The sequence below is a fragment of the Fistularia commersonii genome, chromosome 26, assembly GCF_037954325.1.
Source record: "Fistularia commersonii isolate RoL2024-O1a breed Wild chromosome 26, RoL_Fcom_v1.0, whole genome shotgun sequence".
NCBI classification, from domain to species: domain Eukaryota; kingdom Metazoa; phylum Chordata; class Actinopteri; order Syngnathiformes; family Fistulariidae; genus Fistularia; species Fistularia commersonii.
This window is the reverse complement of record NC_141309.1, coordinates 13,572,810-13,595,439: the sequence shown is the minus strand read 5'-3', so window position 1 is coordinate 13,595,439 and position 22,630 is coordinate 13,572,810. Positions and strand designations below refer to the sequence as shown.

The 22,630-nt window shown below is 42.0% G+C and overlaps 1 protein-coding gene across 5 annotated transcripts in view; it reads right to left on the bottom strand.

Annotated features, from left to right (window-relative positions):
* ncor2 (nuclear receptor corepressor 2) overlaps positions 1 to 21,806 on the bottom strand; it is a 105,823-nt gene extending 84,017 nt beyond the window's left edge. For 4 of the 5 annotated variants that reach the window (XM_086174403.1, XM_086174406.1, XM_086174405.1 and 1 more), the window contains exon 1: positions 21,595 to 21,728. The gene's annotated coding sequence lies outside the window, so the exon portion shown is untranslated. Of the gene's footprint in view, positions 1 to 21,594 lie in introns of all 5 variants that reach the window. The other variant, XM_086174404.1, reaches the window with a different exon arrangement.
* Between the last annotated feature and the right edge of the window lie 824 nt (positions 21,807 to 22,630).

Genomic DNA, 22,630 nt, shown 5'->3' with positions numbered 1-22,630 from the left:
GACAGTTGAAGTTTTCTTCTTCCCATGATCCACATAGTCAAATTGGTGTCATTTTGGTTTCAACTGGGCCTGGATCTCATGAAATTAAGACTGGAATCATGCCTGAAAACAGTTGAAGAGAATTTGTTTGGGCATACATTTGTAATCATTTTTGTCAGAGTGCGACTTTCAAACAAACTTACAACATGCTATTTTTCTGTAATTCTCAAAAAGCAAATACAGCTCCTTCTATGTTTTTGGAACCAAACAGGGAACTAAAAAGAACTAGAATCAAAAAGAAAACGAAAAACCAGAATCCACTGGAATCAAACAAAGCCCAATAGAGCTCACTTTGAGTTTGTAAAACGATGGGATTATAATATAGTATTGCTCCTCGGTCCTCCTATACGGATTGCGGAAAAAATCTCCTATAGGCTTTACTGTTCATCCATGTCTGCCACCACAATTAATTATAGCTCACTCTTCCCTGTCTAGTCACCCAACTATGACAGGGAAACTAACTATTCAGAATGGGCACCCTACAAGGTATTATTAAGGTTGTAGTGCAGACAAAGGGTCAAACTATATTCCCTCAACTGTGCACCTTTTTATGTTCATAATTTATGGTATTTTATGGTTTCATGGCTTACTAAGAAACGTTGATTGAATGCACAAATATGAATGGGATTCTTTTTATATCCCAAATACTTAATGGGCAAATATCTTTTAGTGGAAATTAATAAAGACAGTCAAAGCACATTTTACTCGACAAAGCTATGCAATCAGCTCCATACATTTACTAAGTAGAGACACTGGGCAATAAATGCATGGCTAAACTACAAGGAAGCCATGAAGATCGAATGCACCCTTGAAAGACCTTTTCATTTGCAAAGAATATTACACAAACTGAATGAAATGTTTGGAAACAAAGCAGACGCAAAGGCAGCAGATAGTATAAATATTGTCTATTAACCAAATTCACATATCATGCATCCCCATGGTGGCAGGTACACTACAAAGTGAAGTAACTATTATAAACTAAAATAAAAACCCCTCAAGCTTGTTGCTCAACTATCAGACAGGAGGTCTGTGGTCACAACACAAAGCCTGCAAATATGGTAAAAAGACTAATAACACCCTAATTTAGCATGACCATTGAAGTATTCTGCCGGGCATACAGGCTGTCAGCACCAATGTTGCATAATTGAGGACACTTGCTGTTTTTCTCCCAGTCTCAGGAGTAGCTTCTACTCAGTAAACTTGACAAACAGAACCACAGTGGAAATAAGAAGAGAAACATGGTCACTTAAAAGCATTAATAAAATTCACAACACATTACTCAACATAACTGGGTAGTTGTATTTGTCAAAACATTTATCACAGATGTAGTGTTTACACAATGAAACTTGATGTTTGTAACCACTATGTAACTAAAGTTTACGCTGTGGTGTGTAAAGGAAGGATTGCAGAGAGTGAACTTCCATGGACCATAATGCCCCCTACCTAAACCACACCACAGCCCCCAGCCCTATGGGGTGAGAGGCTACGTCCCTTGGTGTCCGCCACACAGCCCCCCCCAAACACTGAGAAGACTAGTCTCTCATGGGAGGCTTCAGCAGCCTGCCATAATGACTGCATCATTCCTTGGTCAAAGCAACAGGAGGCACCGGACGTTGGACCTGAGGAGGCACTGCTGGGGTTCAGGAAGGAGGGCGACCTTGACGGAGAATCTGGAAAGGAAACAACTTCCAAAGGCAGCCTGTGCGCTGGCTTCAGCAGATCCAGCGTGACCCGCTCCCTACACCCACCCATATCTAGCACAAAACTTTTAAAGGCTGTCTCAAGCACCCGCAACGGTCCATTGTATGGGGGTTGAAGAGGCGAGCGGTGGGCATCATGTCACAAAAACACAAACTGAGCTGGCATGAGCTCTGCAGGCACAAGGGACCATGGAAAACAGTGATGAATGGGGCCTGGAATCCGAGAGCTGCTGGGGAAGACAGGATCCGCAGCTGGACAGGGTGGAAGAACAGATCTCTCGGGCAAAAATTCCACTGGTCATCGTGGCGGCTGACCGAGAACCAGCTCAGTGGGCAATGCGTTGAGGTCGTCTTTAGGAGCTGAAAGCAGCCCCAGCATAACCCACGGTAAACGGTTCATCCAAGGACCAATGAAATTGTTTGCACAAGCCGTTAGCTTGAGGGTGGTATCCCATTGTACAGTGTAAAACACCCAACCAAGGGAGAAAGAAACCGCCATTAAACGTCCGAGAGCAACATGGAGGACAGAGGGACAGCCTCCAGCCACCCGGTGAACTTTGAATTCACCAACTTCACTGATGCCTGAGCTCCCCAAGTGTGAGAGCGAGTGAACCGAATCAAAAACCCACTGGAACCACGAGGTGGGGATGGCCGGTGGAGACGTCACCGAGCAGGGCAAGACCTTCCTCCGCAACAACATCCTCCAGTTTGACATTAGTGTGCATCGATTTCAGGGGAAAGACATCTGGATTGCCGGGCTGGTCAGCAGCCATGGTTGAGAAATCCAACCCAATGTGCACAGGGCACATAAGCACACGTGACAGGCAATCAGCTCCAGGGTTGGTAAGGCCAACAACTCCCGGTCAGAAACACTATACTTGCGCTTGCTATCCCGCAGTTTGCAGCTAAAGAACGCAAGAGGCTGTCATGTATTCTCGTCACACATTGTTCACCCACAGCCCCAGACGCGTTGTCAAATACATCAGTGGTAATGGATTAACGTTATGGATGCCGTGGGTGTAGGATGGGCGAGAAGGACCGAACCACACTAGCCGAGGCATGCGTAGCTCTGTCATAAGCCTGGACCCATTCAGAAGTCTGGCCGACTGTGTCGCTTGCCTTCTTGAGCTGCAAAGCCTCGTAAAGTGGCTGAAGGATGTGGGCAGCTAGAGGGAGGAAGCAGTTGTAGACGTTCACCATGCCCAAGAACTCCTGCAATGCCTTGACAGAGGCCTGGCGAGAATATTACGCTACTGCTTGCACTTTCAAAGGGAACTGAAGCGAAATGCTCATCAGCCAAAAGGCTGGCTACCAGTATGTCGTCAAGATAGACAAACACAAAAGCAAGATCATGCAGCACTGAGTTCATGAGGCTCTGAAAGATATGAATGTCTCCCTTCAAACCGACAGGCATGCGAGGAACTCGGAAATCCCAAATGGGGTGATCACCATGGTCTTGGGTACATCCTCCGCACACACGGGCACCTGATGAGAACCGTACAGCAGGTCCACCTTGGAGAAGATGGTGCAGCCCGACAGCCGTACGGAGAAGTCCGAACGTTGGAGGGGGTAGTGGTAGTTTGCAGTGGCATTGTACAAACGGCAAAAGTCGCCACAAGGACACCACAACACATCAGCCTTGGCCACCATATGGTGTGTGGAGGCCCATGGGCTGTTGTACCATCTCAGGATCCCCAGATGCTCCATGGTGGCAAACTCCTCCTTAGCCGTGGTCATCTTACCCACATCAAGGCGCTGCACGAGAACAGGCCATGGTTGATGAAGTGCTCTACAACGTGCCTAGTTGACGCAGTGGAAAATGTGGGAGTCGTTACCACCGGAAAATCCACCAGCAAACTTGTGTGCTACAATTGTGACGACAGTGATGGAGCCGATAACAAAATCCCACTCAAGATGGTGGCGTTGAAAAAAACAGGCACCAACCATGAGCCAAATGTCGCAATGGTTGAACCATTAGCCACACTCAGTAGCGGGCCACCGCCTCAGCCTGCATGTCCACTTGCATATGGGAGAGCAGGCTCTTCTGCAAGCCAGAGCTCACAAGAAAATGTCTTCCTGACCGCGAGTCTCTGGTGAACAGCAAATGGGTGTGTCCGCTGGCGTCCACAGCTGACACTAAAACGCCAGCCTTGGATCTCCTTGGCGCCTTCAAGGAGCACGACAGGACCAAGCGCCGCATCACTGAAGAAGCCCATTCCGAGTCACCTCGGAACAGTCACTCCGGCCACCATTGCTGGATCCACGTCAACTGGTAGATGGAAGGCCTCCTGCAACGGACCCTGGCAGTCACCAGCAGCCAGACACTGGGAGTTAGCAAAAGACACACGCACCAGAGGCGGGAGCTGGCAAAGGACACGTGCGGGAAAAGAAAAGCACCTTTGTCCAATCGGCGCAGCGACAGCATGTTTTCCATCAGGTCCACAGCTAACCTGTTGCCCAAACCTAACAGGAAAAGTGACCTCTCTGCCTGCTCCACAACAGACAGGCTGTACCTTCAGAGCAGAAGTCGTTTGAGGGCAGTGTATCTACCATGCTGCAGGGGGTCATGCAACAGCCCCATGGCTTGCGACAGCCAAGTGCCTAGTGTCGTCCAAAAAATTCCACCCAAGTGGAACAGTGCTTCAATATGTTATAACCAGGAGACTGGATCGCTCTGCCAGAACTCAGAGAGCACCAAGGACACAGCAAGAATGGCCGGCTGTGGGAGTTGGGGTGATGTGGCTGAAGTGTGGTTGCACATTCAGTCCGAGTCAGAGATACCTTGAAACAGGTCACTAATGTGGTGTGAAAAAGAAGTGTTGCGGAGACGAAGGAGAGTTCCAACTTTGGTCCTCTAAGACCAACACCAAACTGACAATGAACTTCCGTGGACCGTAATGCCCTGGACCTAAACCACGCCCCAGGCCCCAGTCCCATGGAGTGGGAGGCCACACCCCTTGGTGTCCACCACAACACATATATTATCAATTCAATTTCATAATTAACACAAAAATGTAAAGGAATTTGCAGAGCTCCGAAAAACGGTCCGGGGGAGATTAACCACCCATCAGTGTGCAGAGTGGCACAGAGAGAGTGGAAAAGAGAGGGCTCTGAAATGCAGTGCTTTCATTTCAAATCCATTTGGATTCACTAAGAAGCTGCCGGGGCAAAAGCGCAGTGGCCACTTCACATGTCCTGAAGACCAATTACTCACTTTATAAGCGACACCTATGGTGACAGCAGGACGGAGCAAGACCTCAGACACTGCGAAAACCCCTTTACCCAACTCCAACCCACCAAACAATCAACATCAAAGAACCCAAACTCAAAAAAGTGGAAGAGGTAATAGAGTTAGCCAGAGCATCTTTAGCCCCGGGAGTGGAGTACCTTACAAAGTGCCCAAAGCTACAAGAGCATCTTTGGAAGATTCTTAAGGTGATCTGGAGGAAGGAGAGAGTGCCTCAGCAGTGGCGGTTTGCAGACAATGCATGGATTCCTAAGGAGGAAAATGTAAGACCGAGCAACTGCATAAAATTTCCCTCTTTTGTGTAGAATGCAAGATCGTCTTCAAGACGGTCCCAACCGCCTCACAGAATACCTCCTGAGGTACAGCATCATAGATACCTTGGTGCAGAAGGGAGGTGTTTCCAGCATACCAGGTTGCTTTGAACACACTGTTGTAGTAAACCAGCTCAGAGAGGCTCGAGAGACCAAGGGTGACCTGGTAATGCTTTGGCGAGACCTGGCAAATGCATATGGTTCAATCCAACAAACACCAGTGGGACTGGCCCTGACAAAGTACTGTGTCCCGAAGAAGATCCGAAACCTCATCCTTGACTATTACAACAACTTCAGTTTCAGGGTGTCCTCAGGATTATCAACATTAGCATGGCACCTTCTAGAGAAAAGAATCATTACTGGTTGTACGATCCCAGTATCCCTGTTTGCATCAGCCAAGACAATGTGTTTGAAATCAACCAAGGTAGAGTCCAGAGGCCCCTTGTCCAGATCTGGCACACATCAGCCTCCAATCAGGGCTTATATGGACGACCTAATGGTTACCACAACATTTGTGCCCAAGTGTAGGTGGGTCTACACCTTCGAGATCTTGAAAGACTAATGGCATGAGCAAACATGAGTTTAAAGTCTGCCAAATTCAAGTCTCTGGTCATCAGAAAGGGTAAGGTGGCAAACCAGTTCTGCTTTTCTGTGGGGGATGCGAAAAATCGAATAGTGTCTGAGAAGCTAATTAAGAGCTTGGGAAAGCTCTTCATTGGCGACCTGAGGCGGAAAAGGAAGAAACTCACCTCAGCAGGATGATGGGCATGAGCAAGCAAGGGGCCTGGACCAGGTAGGAACATACAGTTGGCCACAAAATCACATGGGCAGAAATGTGGAAATTAGAGTTGCTCGCTTCAAGTTCCTGGTCCAGTCAGAGTATGACGTCCTCCCAAGCCTTTCCAACCTATTCACCTGGGGCTGGTGGATTCACCTGACTCTCAACTCTGCCTGAGAAAGGGATTTATGGAGCATATCTTGAGCTGCTGTTCTAAGGCCTTGGTAGAGGGGCAGCACTGGTGGTGTCATGACCAAGTCCTGCGAGCAGCAGCAGATACCATCTATACTGGCATCAGCTCCAGCAAGTCTCAATATCGTGCAAAGTGCTCCATCTCTTTTACTTGTGCTAGAGAAGCCTCAAACTCGTCCAAAGGCCCAGGGAGGACTCTAAACAGCAAAAGACTAGCAGTTCCTGGTCAACCATGCTCAAGCCTGACATGGTTCTGATGCCTGTTGCAACCCATCAAGTGGTGTTGCTGGAACTGACTGTTTCTTAGGAAGACAGGATGGAAGAGGCGCAAGAGAGAAAGAGAGCCAAATATGCTGCATCTGGTACCAGAGCATCAGAGGCATAGGTGGAAGGGCCACTGTGAACCTGTTGAAGGAGGCTGCAGGAGCTTCATGGGGCATTCATTACATCTGGTCCTGAGACTCTTAGAAATCCATGGGCAGCAGAGAAGAAGAGCCACCAAAAACATCTAGGAAGCTGCCGAAAAGCCTTCACAGTGGCTCTGGATCAAGAAGGGTGACGAATGGCACTGTTAGCTACCTGGACACAGTTTGGGGCCTGATCATCCCCAAGCAGGTCACCTGGAAGAGAGTGTCTGCAGATAAGACCCCGAAACACCCAATGACACTATGTCCTTCACTGACAATGTGTCCCAGTTGTGCCACGAGGTGAACAATACGATTGAATTAATATTACTGACTATGTTATTGAGTATTGTTTTAAACAAAAACAATTGTCACACTAGGCACCTGGTGATGCAGTGTTAATAATAAGGTTCTAGAATTACAACTTACAGCTGTCTCAAGCTTTTTGGAACAATTTTACAGCCTCATGCTTATTAGGTTGATTACAGACACCAAAGAGATGCTCTTTTACCCATGTCAACTGGGATTACCTTCAGCTCCCCATGCCCCTGTGTGCAGTATAACAGTAAAGATAATAAATGGATAAATGACTGAATTACATGTTTTATTGGAAAGAATTTGCAGTCACATCCTGTCCTTCTCCCACATGAACTGTCAATTCAAATCTCGAGTTTGCACTAAAAATTTCGTATCAGTCCAGACAAGATTGCACTGTTAAAATAAAGTTTACAGGAAACAGCATATCATAAATAGGTATAACTGGCTTATCTATGCAGTTTCAATTTGGGTTTGCCATATCTGGCACATAACAATAAATACTTAACAGGCAATAGATTGTCCTTTGTTTCAAATCCCTCTGCAAAGTTTCTCAACAATTTATTCTCTTGTATTATCATTTTGTTTCCTTGCACTTATGATACCAGATTATAGTTGACTCAGAAAATGATGGTTTCCAGTTGTAAAAACAAGAATAATGGGCAATGATCAACTGTATGTACAGATGGGTTTATACCAACAAGGTTACTACATTGAATGTCAACAGAAAAAACTAAACACTATTAAGAGCGCACAGGAAAGGGGGGGGGGTGACTGGCTGTCCCGTATCACCAGATGTTATTGTCCAGCTGTATCTATGTTGGACAGCAGAGCAGCTTTTGCGTTTCCTGTCTGTTCCCCTGATGCTGACTGTCTCAGAGATACTGTGAAATTACATAAGGATCTCCCCTCTCCCTACGCAAAGGCGTGCTTATAACTGCCACACACACACGCACGCAGGCACGCACACGATGGCTCACTGTAACCATGGGAGCACAGGCACTCAACCAAAACCCACTAGTAAGTCTGAAATTCACTCCCTATTCACAAACACAGAAACATTTTGAGTTATATACACGTTACACATTTTACAGAGAGATTTCATTTGATATACGGTAATTAAAAGACTTGTTTAGTAAAAATATTTTACTGTCCCCTGGTGGTATCTACAGTCGATTAAGTGCATTTTCAGAAGAGGATATTAGAATCAAAGGTGTTGTGCACCATAATAAAAATGTATGAACCATTATTTAAAGAAAAAACTAGCATCCTATGGAGAACATAAAATGTGTGGAATCCTATCACTTGTAGATCACAAACAAAATGCATGCAGTCACAGAGATTTGCTTCTGTTCTTCAATGTTGTTTCTGCCAGGAGCATAAACACAAATGTAAGGGTCTGGTTTGATCCCCCCCAACCCAAAAAAAGTTATGTTTTGAAACTGACAATGATTTAGGTGAGAAAAAACTACTTTCCACAAACACACGCACACACAACCACAGACAAAAGAACATGAGGTTGATTTTTTTTTGTTAATAAGCATTTTACACTTTATGCATGTATTAAGTGGTGGATAGTGGTGTTAAATTTAAAAGAATCTTGTAATTTACACAAACAATGTTAAGCAGTGAGGATCAAATAAATATAGTGAACAAGATAGAGTGGAAGACTATTTGGAAGCATTGGAAGCTACCAAAACCCAAAACATGAGTCCTTCAATGGAAAAAAAAAATAAATTGACATTCAAAACCAATTTGAACATGAACATCATCATCAATGGAGATCATTGAAGAATCTATTTAATAAGCTGTAAAGAGACTAGCTTTAGTTTACCCATTGTGTCTCCCAAGAGAGATCTTTGTGGCTAATGTGATTAGGTTTGAAATGTTACAAGACTTTTGACATGGTTACACACACACACACACACACACACACACACACACACACACACACACACACACACACACACACACACACACACACACACACACACACACAGTTAGCTGCTACCTTACCATGGTGGAGGGGACCTGTTTGCCTGGGACCAAGGCAAACAGGTCCCAGGTGAGGGACCAGACAAAGTGTGGCTCAGAAGATCTCCCATGAAGAAGATAATCATTGGACCCAGTTTTCCCTTGCCCGGACCTCTCAATTTACTAGTCGATCTACGTTCCCACCCTTACCTATGATCACAAACTGTGAGTAGTGACCGAAAGAACAAGATCGCGGATACAAGCGAACAAAATGAGTTTCCTCTGCAGGGTGGCCGCACTCTCCCTTAAGATAGGGTAACAAGTTCAGTCCTCCAGGAGGAGCTCGGAGTAGATCCGCTGCTCCTCCGGATAGTGAGGAGTCAGATGAGGTGGCTCGGCATCTGATGAGGATGCCTCCTGCACACCACCAAGGGGAGGTGTTCCGGGCATGTCCATCTGGGAGGAGACTGTGGGGAAGACCCAGGTGAAGCAGGAGAAGATGGATGGATGGATGGATGGATGGATGGATGGATGGATGGATGGATGGATGGATGGATGGATACATCTACACACACGTGTACATATATATATATATATATATATACATACACGTGTGTGTGTATGCATATCATGAATATATATGTGTATATGTGACAAATTCTGTTCCAAGTATCATTTTCAATTATGAAGGGGAGAGCAGCAGCTACATAGACAAGGATAACTACTCTTTTTTACATCCACACCAAAAAAGCACACTGCAAACTTTTTCAATACAAAAAAAACATTACTTTTAGAGCATTTACATTGCCTTCTTTAACATACTGTTCGGAATGACATTTCAACACAGCAACATTCAGTCGCATGCTGAAAGTTAAAATGGAACTTTGAAGGTTTATATTCTTCAATTCATTTATGAAATCTGATCTATCGATTGCAATAGATAAAACTAAAGGTCACATCGAGCATTTGATCGTGTCTAATAAACAAAGTGTTACCAAAAGCACCACTTAATCACATACAGACAGTCTGATTGTCCTCATATTAGTACTATTGGGGTACTTTTAGTTTTAGGGATGAATGGGAGAATACTGCAATTTCAAAGCATTTTTTTTAACACATAACCTGACCTTTGCCTAAGTCTATAGTAGCTTATTTTTCTTCCACATTTGAGATTTTGAAAGCAAAATCCAAGTAAGGTACAAAATGTAAAACAACTTTTAAGTCAACTGTAATGTAGAAAAACTTAATTTTTGAATAAAATTATTGAATAAAGTTAGCACAATAAATAATTATGCTTGAGAAAAACTAAAATCAGCACTGATTGTAAATCACTGTTTGCGCAAGAACCATACGTTATAGTTCATATAACTTTTTCTGCAATATACAGCTTCAGTGGTATCAATGCAGCCTCGGGGCGGCGTGGACTGGTGCCTCCCTGAGCCAGTATTAAGCCCGAATACAAGGATGCAAGGAGGGGAATCCGGCATAAAACTTTTGCCAAAACCAAACATGAAAATCAACCATGACAAGATCATACCGGATCGGTCAAGGCCGGGTAAACAACGACCGCCATCGGTACCGATGACCTACAGGGAACCAGTGGAAACTGGACTACTGTAGGTCAAAAAGGAGAGGAGGAGGGCATGTTCGGAAGTAGAGAGAAGAGAAGAGGAAAGGCAAGAGTCTGGGACTGAAAGTAGGGACTTTGAATATTAGGACTATGAAAGGAAAAAGTACAGAGTTGGTCGACATGATGCAAAGAAGCAAAGTGGATATACTGTGTGTCCAGGAGACCAGGTGGACAGGTAGTAAGGCTAGAATCTTGGACCAGGCTTTAAGTTGTACTATCATGATACAGACAGGTGGAGAAATGGAGAAGAAGTTATCTTGAAGGAGGAGTTTGTTAGGAAGGTTCTGGAGGTGAAAAGAATGTCAGATAGACCTTGGAGTCTGAAACTGGAAATTGAAGGTGTGATGCTCAATGTTGTTAGTGCCTATGCCCCACAGGTGGGAGGTGAGTTTGAGGAGGAGGAGACGTTCTGGGATAAGCTAGATGAGGCGTTACAGAATATCCCCTGAGATGAGAGTGGTAATTGGAGAAGACTTCAATGGGCATGTTGGTGAAGACAATGGGGGGATGAAGAAGTGATGGGCAGAATTCGTATACAGGATAGGAACGCAGAGGGAGACATGGTGGTAGATTTTGCAAAAACGATGGAAATGGCTGTAGTGAACACTTGTTTCCACAAAAGACAGGAACATAGAGTAACTTATAAAGGCGGAGGTAGGAGCACGTAGGTAGACTACATCTTGTATAGACCAAGTAACCTGAAAGAAATCAGTGACAGCAAAGTAGTTGTAGGTGAGAGTGTAGCCAGACAGCATATGATGCTGGTTTTTCGGATGACTGGTGACAAGGAAGATGAAGAGGACAAAGGCAGAGCAGAGGACAAAGTGGTGGAAGCTGAAAAGGGAGGAGTGTTGTATGGTTTTCAGGGAGGAGTTGAGAAATGCTCTGGTCATCCAGATGATTGGACAACAACAGCTACTGTTATCAGGGAGACAGGAAGGAGAGTACTTGGTGAATCACCTGGAAGGAAAGTAGATAAGGAGACTTGGTGGTCGAATGAAGAAGTACAGAGTTATAAACAGAGAAAGCCGATAGCAGAGAAGAAGTGGGACACTGAGAGGACTGAAGACAACAGACAGAAGTACAGGGAGATACAACGTAAGGTAAAGACAGAAATAGCAAAGGCAAAACAAAGGGCATACGATGACTTGTATGCTCGGTTGAATAACAAGGCGGGAGAGAATGATCTATACAGATTTGTGAAACGGAGATAATGATGGAAAGGATATACAACAGGTCCGGATGGCTAAGGATATAGAGGGAAATGTATTGACAGATGCTAGAAGAGTGATGGGATGATGGAAAGAGTACTTAGAAGAGCTGATGAATGTGTTCAATGAAAGAGAGGCAAGGGTAGAGGAGGTGACTATTGTAGACCACAAGGTAGTACAGATGAGTAAGATGAAGTGAGGAAGGCAATGAAGAGGATGAGGAGTGGAAAGGCAGTTGGTCCTAATGATATACCTGTGGAGGTGTGGCAGTGTCTGGGAGATGCAGCGGTGGAGTTTCTGACTATTATTCAACAGGATCTCAGAGAGAGAGAGAGAGAGAGAGAGAGAGCGAGAGCGAGAGAGAGCGAGAGCGAGAGAGAGAGAGAGAGAGAGAGAGAGCGAGCGAGAGAGAGAGCGAGAGAGAGAGAGAGACATTGCCTGAGAAATGGAGACGAAGTGTGATGGTGCCCATTTTTAAGAATAAAAGGGATGTGCAGAATTATGGCAACCATAGATGGATGAAGTTGATGAGCATACAAAGAAAGAAAGTAGTAGGAACTAGACTGAGAGCAGAAGTCAGCATTTGTGAACAGCAGTATAGCTTCATGCCTAGAAAGAGTACTACAGATGCAGTATTTGCTTTGACAATGCTAAGAGAAGTACATCGAAGGCCAGAGGGACCTGCATTGTGTTTTTGTAGACCTAGAAAAGCATACAACAGGGTGCCAAGAGAGGAGCTCTAGTGTTGCATGAGGAAGTCTGGAGTGGCAGAGAAGTATGTTAGACTGGTGCAGGACATGTATGCTAGCTGTGAGACAGTGGTGCGGTGTGCTGTCGGGGTAACAGAGAAGTTCAATGTGGAGGTGGGACTCCATCAGGGATCAGCTCTGAGACCCTTTTTGTTTGCAGGGGTGATGGATAGGCTGACAGATGAGGTTAGACAGGAATCTCAGGAATGGACCATGATGTTTGCCAATGACATTGTGATCTGTAGTGAGAGCAAAGAACAGGTTGAGGAAAATCTAGAGAGGTGGAGGTATGCGCCAGAAAGGAGAGGAATGAAAGTTAGTCGCAGCAAGACAGAGTATATGTGTGTGAATGAAAGGAACTCAGGTAGAACGGTGAGGCTATAGAGGGTGGAGATTAAGAAGATGGAGGATTTCAGGTACTGGGTGTCAACAGTCCAGAGCAACTGTGAGTGTGGAAAAGAGTTGAAGAGACGGATTCAAGCAGGTAGGAATGGGTGGAGAAAGGTGTCAGGGGTACTATGTGATATAAACTATCAGCCAGATTGAAAGGAAAGGTGTACAACACCGTGATGCAACCAGCAATGCTGTATGGCCTAGAAATAGTTACTATAACAGAAAGACAGGAGGCAGAGCTTGAGGTTGCAGGCATGAAGATGCTATGGTTCTCTTTGGGAATGACCAGGATGGATAGGATCAGGAATGAGTCTATCAGAGGAACACCACATATTAGATGTTTTGGAGAGAAGGTCAGAGAAGCCAGACTGAGATGGTTGGGTCATGTGCAGAGGAGGGATAGTGAATAAATTGGTAAACGCATGCTGCAATTGGAGCTGCCAGGCAGGAGGTCTCAAGAAAGACCAAAGAGAAGAGAGGACGCAGTGAGAGAGAGTATATGAAGGTAGTTAGTGTGAGAGAGAATACAGAGAATAGGGTTAGATGGAGAAATTTGATTCGCTGTGGCTACCCCTGAAGGGAAAAGCCAAAAGGAGAAGAAGACGACAACAATACAGCTTCAGTGTTATCACTTGCACTATTTTAAATGGCCTACTATTTGTTTTAATCCAAAACAAGTGTTTGGGTGAGGTAACATATTAAGGTGTTATAGTTTTCACCACTGCCACCTACAACAGGCTGGACAAACTTTTGTGGCATTTTAGATGTTTCACGATAAGACACAAAAACACTTCCATGCATGAGACACAGCTATTCTAATGGACACATTCTCAAGGTCCATCTCCAGCTTCCTCTGTTTCTTTCTCAACCTTTTTTCCTGTATTTCATATCCACTGCAATCTCTTTCCTAACCCCAAAACACTTACCTGGATGATACTGAGCTATGCCCAGCATGCAATTCAGCAGCGACTGATGATTCAAGTTATAGACTTTTTTTTTCTACAAATTGTGTTCAACACTGTTTTCTAGTTAGTCAGTTTTAGGTTGCATACTGTTGAGTAATAATGTCAGAAACATTTAGGAGATAGAGGAAGTTAAAACAGTTCACCATTGTATATGCTAACACATAGTTAAGACTACCGGAATCATATTTTAAAGGAGATAAAACCCAACAAATGCAAATCAATTATTTTAATATCGTTTGTTTTTCATAAATAAACTGGATAATTATGCAGTCCTGCATTGAACCCTGTAAGGTAATTTACTCAGAGCTAGATAGCACTGGAATGAGGGTATTTCATATTAAAATTCATAACTTATTAAACTCATCATTCTTAAATAAGAATGACATACCTCTCACAACTAATGTAGCTACAGTCACAGTTCAGCCTGTTGAGCCACCAAACTGTATAAATATTAGCCACACCACCACTTCATCACATTCAGCCACTCAATTAAAGGGCAATCATCTCACACAACTGCTACAAAAAATTCAGTAATTCAGTTAGTTATATAAAATAATATGGTTATGTCCACAGTTTGACTATCTCACAACTACTTGCTGTTTCAAATTACCGGCTATTAAAAACAACAATGTATCTCACTGCTTATGACTAGTTCCAGTTCCTGGAAATGATTTTTTTCCTATAATCAATTTGGACAGTTTACAGTTATCCAACAGCCATAAAGTAAAATGTGCTCAAGACACCAGAAATACTGACACATTCAAGGAAATAGATATTACTAAAAATAAATTCACTTGTGAGGAACTACTTTTCTTTGTCATTCAAGTTCTTTAATGTCTGATATAATTTTATCTTTTGCTATGCTGTGTTTTGTTCAATGCACATTAGTCTGAAGAATGTCGTGCCTCTTGACATAGCTTACTATCCTCCCATGTATAGACAAAAGCAAGAGCATGAATATGAAAGTGTGTACTGCTGAGGGTGCATTAATGTGGTAATTTCATTTTTTACACCTTTAATTATCCACTTATCAGAGTCAAACAATCCAGGTTATGAGACCTTGCTTTGTCTACAATATATCAACACAACAAAAGTTATACAAATTAAAACAAAGTTGTCAAATGCCTGTATAGTAAGCAGCATGTTGAGAAGAAGGAAACAGAACATTTCAACAGAAAAAATTTCAGGATGCAAGCATTGACATAATACAGGTGATCCATTTCAGGTGCAACCGAAAAGTGTGAGTTATTAGATTACAATCCTTGAAAAATATGCGTGTCGCACACTAAAACATTAGGGAATGCAAAAAGTTCAACCAAAAAGTTGCTTTTGTTTTTTAAAAAGGGGTTATTAATTTCCCATTTTCACCGGCCAATCATTTTGAAGCAGTCGATATGAATGGAACCCAAATTAAATATTTCACTGTAGGGTGTTTTTTTAGAAGATTTACAAAAATATCACAAAGCATAGCTTTATCTGATGTGATCACTTTCCTGGTTAAGCAATTTTTTTCAAGTACACTAATATCAATTTACCCTGAACAGACTTCATCCAAAACATACCACAACCCAACATTGGTGTATAAGATGTCACTTTATGAACCCCCCTTTAAAGTATGATGGCTCTATTGAAAGAGCCAACTTCACATTTAGCTCCTCAGCCTTCAGAGGAGGAAATAAAACTGGGGAGAGCACTTGTCTGCTGAGCTGACCTACTTCCGCCTAGTTGCTACTTAATTATTTAAGAGCTTTTGAAATGCTCTTCTGTTTGGCAACATGCAAGCCGGGTGCTTCTGTTTATCCCTCTAAACAGAAGCCAAAGAGTATCATGAAGCATTCATTTTCAAATGTGTGCTCAGATAGAGAACCTGAAGTACCATACACTTATACGTGTATGCCATACACGTAAATGCTGGAATTTGAATTACACACAGAACAACACTTAGAGAATAAAAACTGTAAAGCAACAGCCAAAATAAAATAGATATGCCACACTCGCAGCCTGCTGAGTGATTCATTCAGGGGCCCATAATATGGGCTTGGGATGACAATGCAAGGCGAAGATCTAAATTCATACAAATCTGCAGATACACTGTACTTAGGCAGTCATATCTTTCAGTTTCAATCACCTACAATTCCCTTGCAAGGTCACGACCGTCAGGTTTATGCCCTACACATCTTTCTCATCTCCTGCAAATAAATTGATAAATAAATAAAACAACAATATGATTTATCATAATTTCTGTTAAAATGTTTAGTTCTAATTGATTGTGAGATTTTTGCAAATGTGTATGTGCTTAATTTAAAAACAAGAGTAATGTCATTTAACATGCTGTCATGTATTGCACAACAAGTCAATTGAATCATTTACCAAACAGCCATTCTTAATCTCCCCTAATAATCCTAATCCCCGCCGTCTGTCTCTTTTTCAGTTTAAATGTGGGGGGTTGGTTTAAAAAGTTACAGTTAATATACAGCAACAAAATTAAAGGTAGTGTGAACACTGACTGACCTCATACAAAGGCAACTGTAAATATTTTCATTGAAATCAATATATAGTCATATTTTGCCATGGTTTTATCAAGAACCAAAAGTGACAAGACATATTTGACTAAAACCTTATTGTTTAAATGTCATGCATACATATGTGGAACATTTTGAAAAATATGGAATGTTTACACTTGATATATGAGGATTATTGAAATGATAAATAAATAACTAGTCACTAAAGTCATTAACAGGTGTTGAGTGTATCAAATTGTGACAGGAACAGACATCCATCCACCCATTATCTACCACTTACTCTGCATACAGGGTCATGAGGATGCTGGAGCTTAACCCTGCTGTCATTGGGGAAGAGGTGGGGTACACCATGGACCAATCACCAGTTGACCACAGAGCCATATAAAGGCAAACAACCACTAATTCTCTAATTCTAACTTCTGAGCAATTTTCAATTTCTTCTAAAGGGACCACAGCACCACGCACTGCCAAGTGCTGACGCCATGCTTCGCAAAAAATTCTTAAAAAACAATATTTCACACCTTCAATAAATAGGAACCTTCCTGAAACAACATATCTCTCTCAGGGCCTTCCTTTTTCCGTATACAATTACAAATGAATAATATATAAACTCAACACTATTTTGGCTGCTTGAAGAGAATTGGCATGTTGTTGAGATAAACTCAAGATTGTGAGTGACTCAAAGCACTGCAACAGATCACCTGTGCTTGATCACAATATTGTACCACAGAGTCAAGCCTAACATTCTCCACACACGAAATCTATCAGATGCAGTCCAACAGCAAGTTGAGGAAGAAATGTTTGACAGCTGCTGTTACTCATACAGTGAGAGGGAAGCTTGGTTGAGGGAGGGAATGCACATGGGAGATGCAGTGACTGCCTCATATTTCTGTCTTTGGTTTTTGAGTTTCCTGAAATGTACCACAACACACAACAGATGTGCCATCTTCCTGAAAAAAGTCTGTTTTATTTCAAGTATAAATTTCAGGTAGATAGGCAATCTGGAGACAGGGTCATGCTCATTATTCTGAGGTGCTAAGAATTAAGATGGATGCTGGTTCAACCTATCTGCTCCCTAGAAACCACATTCAAATGTCCTTGAAGAGAAAAGTGATACCAAATCACTCAATTAGTTGGTTTTCAGCTCCTGAGACAGCTACCACCATCTGAGTGTGAGTAGATGAGCATATACTGTAGTCTATTTACCATTTATCACCTACACTCTAAACGCGTTGCAGTGACAGCCAACTCCAGCAAAATAAACACAGCTTCACTCTGGACTTTGAAGATGGGTAACTGAACAGTGACATGTATACCACAAGAAATTTCAACTTCCCTCAGAAATCATATGGATGAGCCACCACAAAACCACTTTACTTAGAGGATCCTCACAGGATGCATTTGTCAAGATAGAGAAAACAGAAGCAAACCAGCAATTAAAAATTGTAGTGATTTTATTGCCAAAACAAGTTACAAAAATCAGCAAAAACAGATTTCTGATTGACTCATTGCTACTTCTAGAATATTACCATGCTGATAATTTTGGAGGTTACTTCATAGTTGAGATATGTGAAAGGTGGATAATGGCGCATTAAGAAGGGAAGAGGAACTGACAACGAATCATATATTTCATAAAAATAACACAACTTGCAACTTTTAAAAAAAGGTCACAGACATATTACAAGTTTGCACTTGTAGCCATGATCTTACTGAAATATAACAATAAGCATCAATATTAAATGTATAGTTTCATTTCATTTTTGTTTTTTAAAATGTTCTTGGCTCATACAGTGTATCCAAATTAAAAATGACAAAATCAAGCATTGAAATGACATCATCCAAACACTGATGGCAAAACTTTTCTGTTATCATGAAACAAACTTTCTTCACTATGAGGATTAATTCTAATGAGATGGAGAAAAACATGGATAAAAAAACTGTTTCATAACAGTTTTGTGTTTCATAATATGAGAAGAAATCGACACAGCCCTCCTGATATACCACAATGGGCAAGATTATCTTTACCCCATTACCCTTTTAGTTTCCTCCCTGCTTTTTTTAACTCTTCATAACCCAAACTGCCACCTATGTAGGTGCTAAAAACAAATTGAGAATATCCTCACATGTCTTTACGCGTTACTGTGCGTATAATTCCTTCACACACACACACACACACACACACACACACACACACACACACACACACACACACACACACACACACACACACACACACACACACACACACACACACACACAGCACTAGTGCATCTAGTGTAAATAATATTTGTCTCTTGTCAGAAATAAATTGTTTTATCCAACTGTAGAAAGACATGGTCTTGTTAAATTAAAGCCTTGAATCCTGAAATTGAACCTGAATTTGTAAAATCTCGATTTGCCTAACATGGGGACACAGCCAAAGATTTTCACAATTCTTCCTTGTTATTGTTATTCATAAAGCGTCAACACAAGTTCCGACATGGGACACAAAAAAATCTTGACAGCTAAGGATGGTGGTATGCCAACACTAACTGCCAGGAATAGAAGTTGCTGTGGTTTCATGGTATGTATCCAATGCTACTGAATCTGGGGGTTCATTAACCCCTACTGAGGAAGAAAAGTACCCAAATTTCCACATTAATTTGTTTCACATTGAGGCCTGAGAAATGTTTTTTTGCTGAGCTTATGTTATTGAGTGATGCTCTGAGAATGTGTAGGTGCAATTAACTGTGAGGTTAATTGTCAAGGAATACTGAAAGTTATGGCAACAGATTTCTTGGCCTTTTCTAAGCAGTGTTTCAATAAACTTCAATGGATACACTGCATAAAATGAGCTAATATACCATTTCAAATGGTAAATCCTAAATTTGAACAAATTAGACTATTGTTCTAAATAATAGAAGATTCATGAGCTGGGGGGTTACATAAACATCTGGGTGGTAGAACTCATGGGTTCATCTATTTCCTGGGTTATATAACCAATGGGGGACAGCTGTATGAAGCGCTAAACTGGGAGGCAAAGTTTTCGAAATATTGAAGGATGTTTCTGCCTAAAGCCCACTTAGCTTTCATGTTTGGGGTGGCAACAAAACTTGATGAGAAAGACCAGAGACAAATAAGGCATACCAGTAGGAATAGGCCAAAATATAACAGGTGATATTCTGATTCTTGTTTACAATCTACAATGAGTTATAACCAGCTGAATTCTTCTCCCTTACCACAGTTGCCCACAGGCAGTTTTCTGTTGCATAAGCAAGTCATATCAGTGTGCAAATGAGAAAAAAATGATTGGGCACACCAGTGTGTGGCACTGAGTTCAGACACTAATATTTGCAAAATGTTTTGGATTGTTAAACTCATGTCCTAATTATCATCAGCAGACAGCAGGGAAGAAAACATGAAGGTGGCAGAGTGTCAGTGAGCATTGGATGTTAAGTCAATTACAATGGCACAATGTCATTAATGACTCTGAATTCGATAAGTTGTTTGATAACGGGCTGTATTTAAATAGCATGATGTTGTGATTCAGTGTTTCTACCTGTATTCCCTTTAAAAAATACTCCAAACATTGTTCATGAGTAAGAAAGCTCCATTTGCTAACTTATTTCCAGGACAGTAACAAGCCTATGTCTGTTTTTGAAAGGATCGCATCGTATAATTGCAGTAATTGGTTCCTTAGTTATACGCTCACTTGTATATGCAACAAAATCATGGACAACATCATTGTATCGCTATCTCACATGAAGGATAGAACTGGTTTCCAAAGCAACACTAAAAGTTAAGTCAAAGGTCAATGACCAAACTGTGCTACAACATCCCATAAATAGTTGAATAAAAAATAGTGAATAAAAAAATATTGCATTTGACTAAACCAAAGTTTGGACAAAAAATGAGTCCCAAGTGCATGGAATTTCACTGAAAAACTAGCAACAAAAAACATCACTGGGGTAATAAAATAATAATAATAAGAAATACTATTACTCGCTCATTCCGTATCATATACATTATAGGCCAAAAAATTACCACTTCAGCCTTGTTAGCTGTGAGTTTCACGGCAAATCAAACTTCTTCCTTGTAGTACTCAGACTGTCATATTACAAATTACAGCATTTTCTCAAGATAACATTTAAGAACACATATCAACAATTAAGTAAATAATATGGTAGAGTCTTATAAACACGACTCAGATGTTTGAAGTTCTATTTAGCTGTAAAGAATATCAACATACATTTCTTAAAATGAACGTTTGTTAGGTGAACTATGTTTCCAATCATACCTGGGTTGGACAAGGTCAGGGTCAGCTGTTAAATAATAAGTCCACATCGGAAACCTTACCGTGTAATAATTATGACCAAATTACATTGCCCACGTCGAATTAAAATCCAGATGTTGGACATAATGTAAGAAAAAAAGAAAATCACGGCTTAAGTTAGAGGAATCCATACTACACACTAGTAACCAACCACAGACGTCAACACTTACCACAAGTTACTAGTAATATGTGTACGTTACCATGAGCCTAACCAGTCGTTGCATTACAACGACCTACTTTCAAAGTAAATGGCAGCGTTCTAATGCTAGATTGGCAGTTGACAGAGCACATAAACTTAATATAACCAATGTTTACAAACGCAAACCGGACGCTTTGTGCAACGTTGCTAGCAAGCTAGCAACTATGTCAGCCAAATTTCAAGAATCTGCTGAAACGTTTTGAGAAGCTGAAACAATTTACAAACAATACTTAATTGCACGTGTGAGGTTGTGTGTATCTACGTAACATCGAAATGTCGGCCAAAAAACCCGTTAAATTAAGCGAGTGATGGCCACTCTGCATTTTGACAGCTAGCTTGCTTCGCTAGCACCGTTAGCTATTGGCTAGCTTAGCCTAGCCATGTAGCACGTGTTCATGATTTGTAAAATAATTAACTTGAATTTAGAATAGCCAGCTTACTATATGCACTGTAGTGACATTACTGACCAATTAATCTCACCACTCACTAAAATATTTTTCAATAAACTGCGCGCCTTTATCGTCAACGTACTTCCTCGAAAAGGTCAATACTGAGCTGTGTGTTTCTCCTCCAAAGAATAGCCAGACCCCGTCGTCCAACAACGAACACAGACCCCCAAAGCAGTGGAAAGCCAGCAATGGAAGCTAACTAACCTTAGCGGCGGACTGAGACAGACCATCCACCGACGTTGTCGTGCTGTAAACTAAAGTCCAATCCTCGTCGGTCGGTCCAATTTCGCTTAAAATGATTCTCGCTTCGGTGGAAGGACTCGTCCCTTGATTAATCCACAAAATAGAGTAGTTTTCTTTTTCATTTGTTCCGCTGACGGTTCTGTTACGCCGTGCCTATTCCTGCACAATACACTGGTCTGGTGCTACTCCCTGCCTCTGAGACCATAGCGGGACTGAAACGCCTCTCTCAATCGCTCTCTCTCAATAGGTCCGAATGCTCTCTCGACCCTCCCTTTTGCTGAAAAGCTGCACACTTCCATTACCCGCAAAAAAATCGGTGATACAGCGATGTAGTATTAAAGTCATAGATCAACATAACGTAACAAGACCGGACGCACAAACCTCTTGCGATTTCTATGGTGGAGCCTGTCTAATCTGTATTTCCGCGCATATTTCTGTATCTCGTTGATCTGTTACTTCTGGGTCTAAAAATAGAATAATCTTCTTTCCCCACCGCATACAGCTCAGTCCAGTTTATGTTCATTATTGTCAGAATCAGAAGTTTACATGCAGGTTTTTTATTTTTCATTTTTTTGTTTCCGCGTACTGTTACACCATCAACATCTTGTATTTGGTCTCCCTTTCCCCCTTGCTGAACTGGGGTCCAACAAAAGGGGTCATGTCGAGCACCGACACCTTAGGAGTCTTCCATCTGTGCTTCTTCGTGTCCACGAAGAAATACAAGCTGTGTGACTCAACACTGAAGAGTCGTTTTGGGAAGATCACAACACCTCAGGCCGAGGACATGGATGATGCCTCTGCGGTGCCCTCTAAATGGTCTAAAAGCTATGTTTACTTCACACTGCTCAACCACCACCTCCACCGCAGCTATTTCGGTCACAGAAAGGATTTTGTTCAAAAGTATTTAAGAGTGTTCACGGGGCCAATTAAGAAATAAAACTGCAGCTACATAATTTTGGTTTTGACAGTCTCTGAGAATTTGTTCAGTTTATGACAT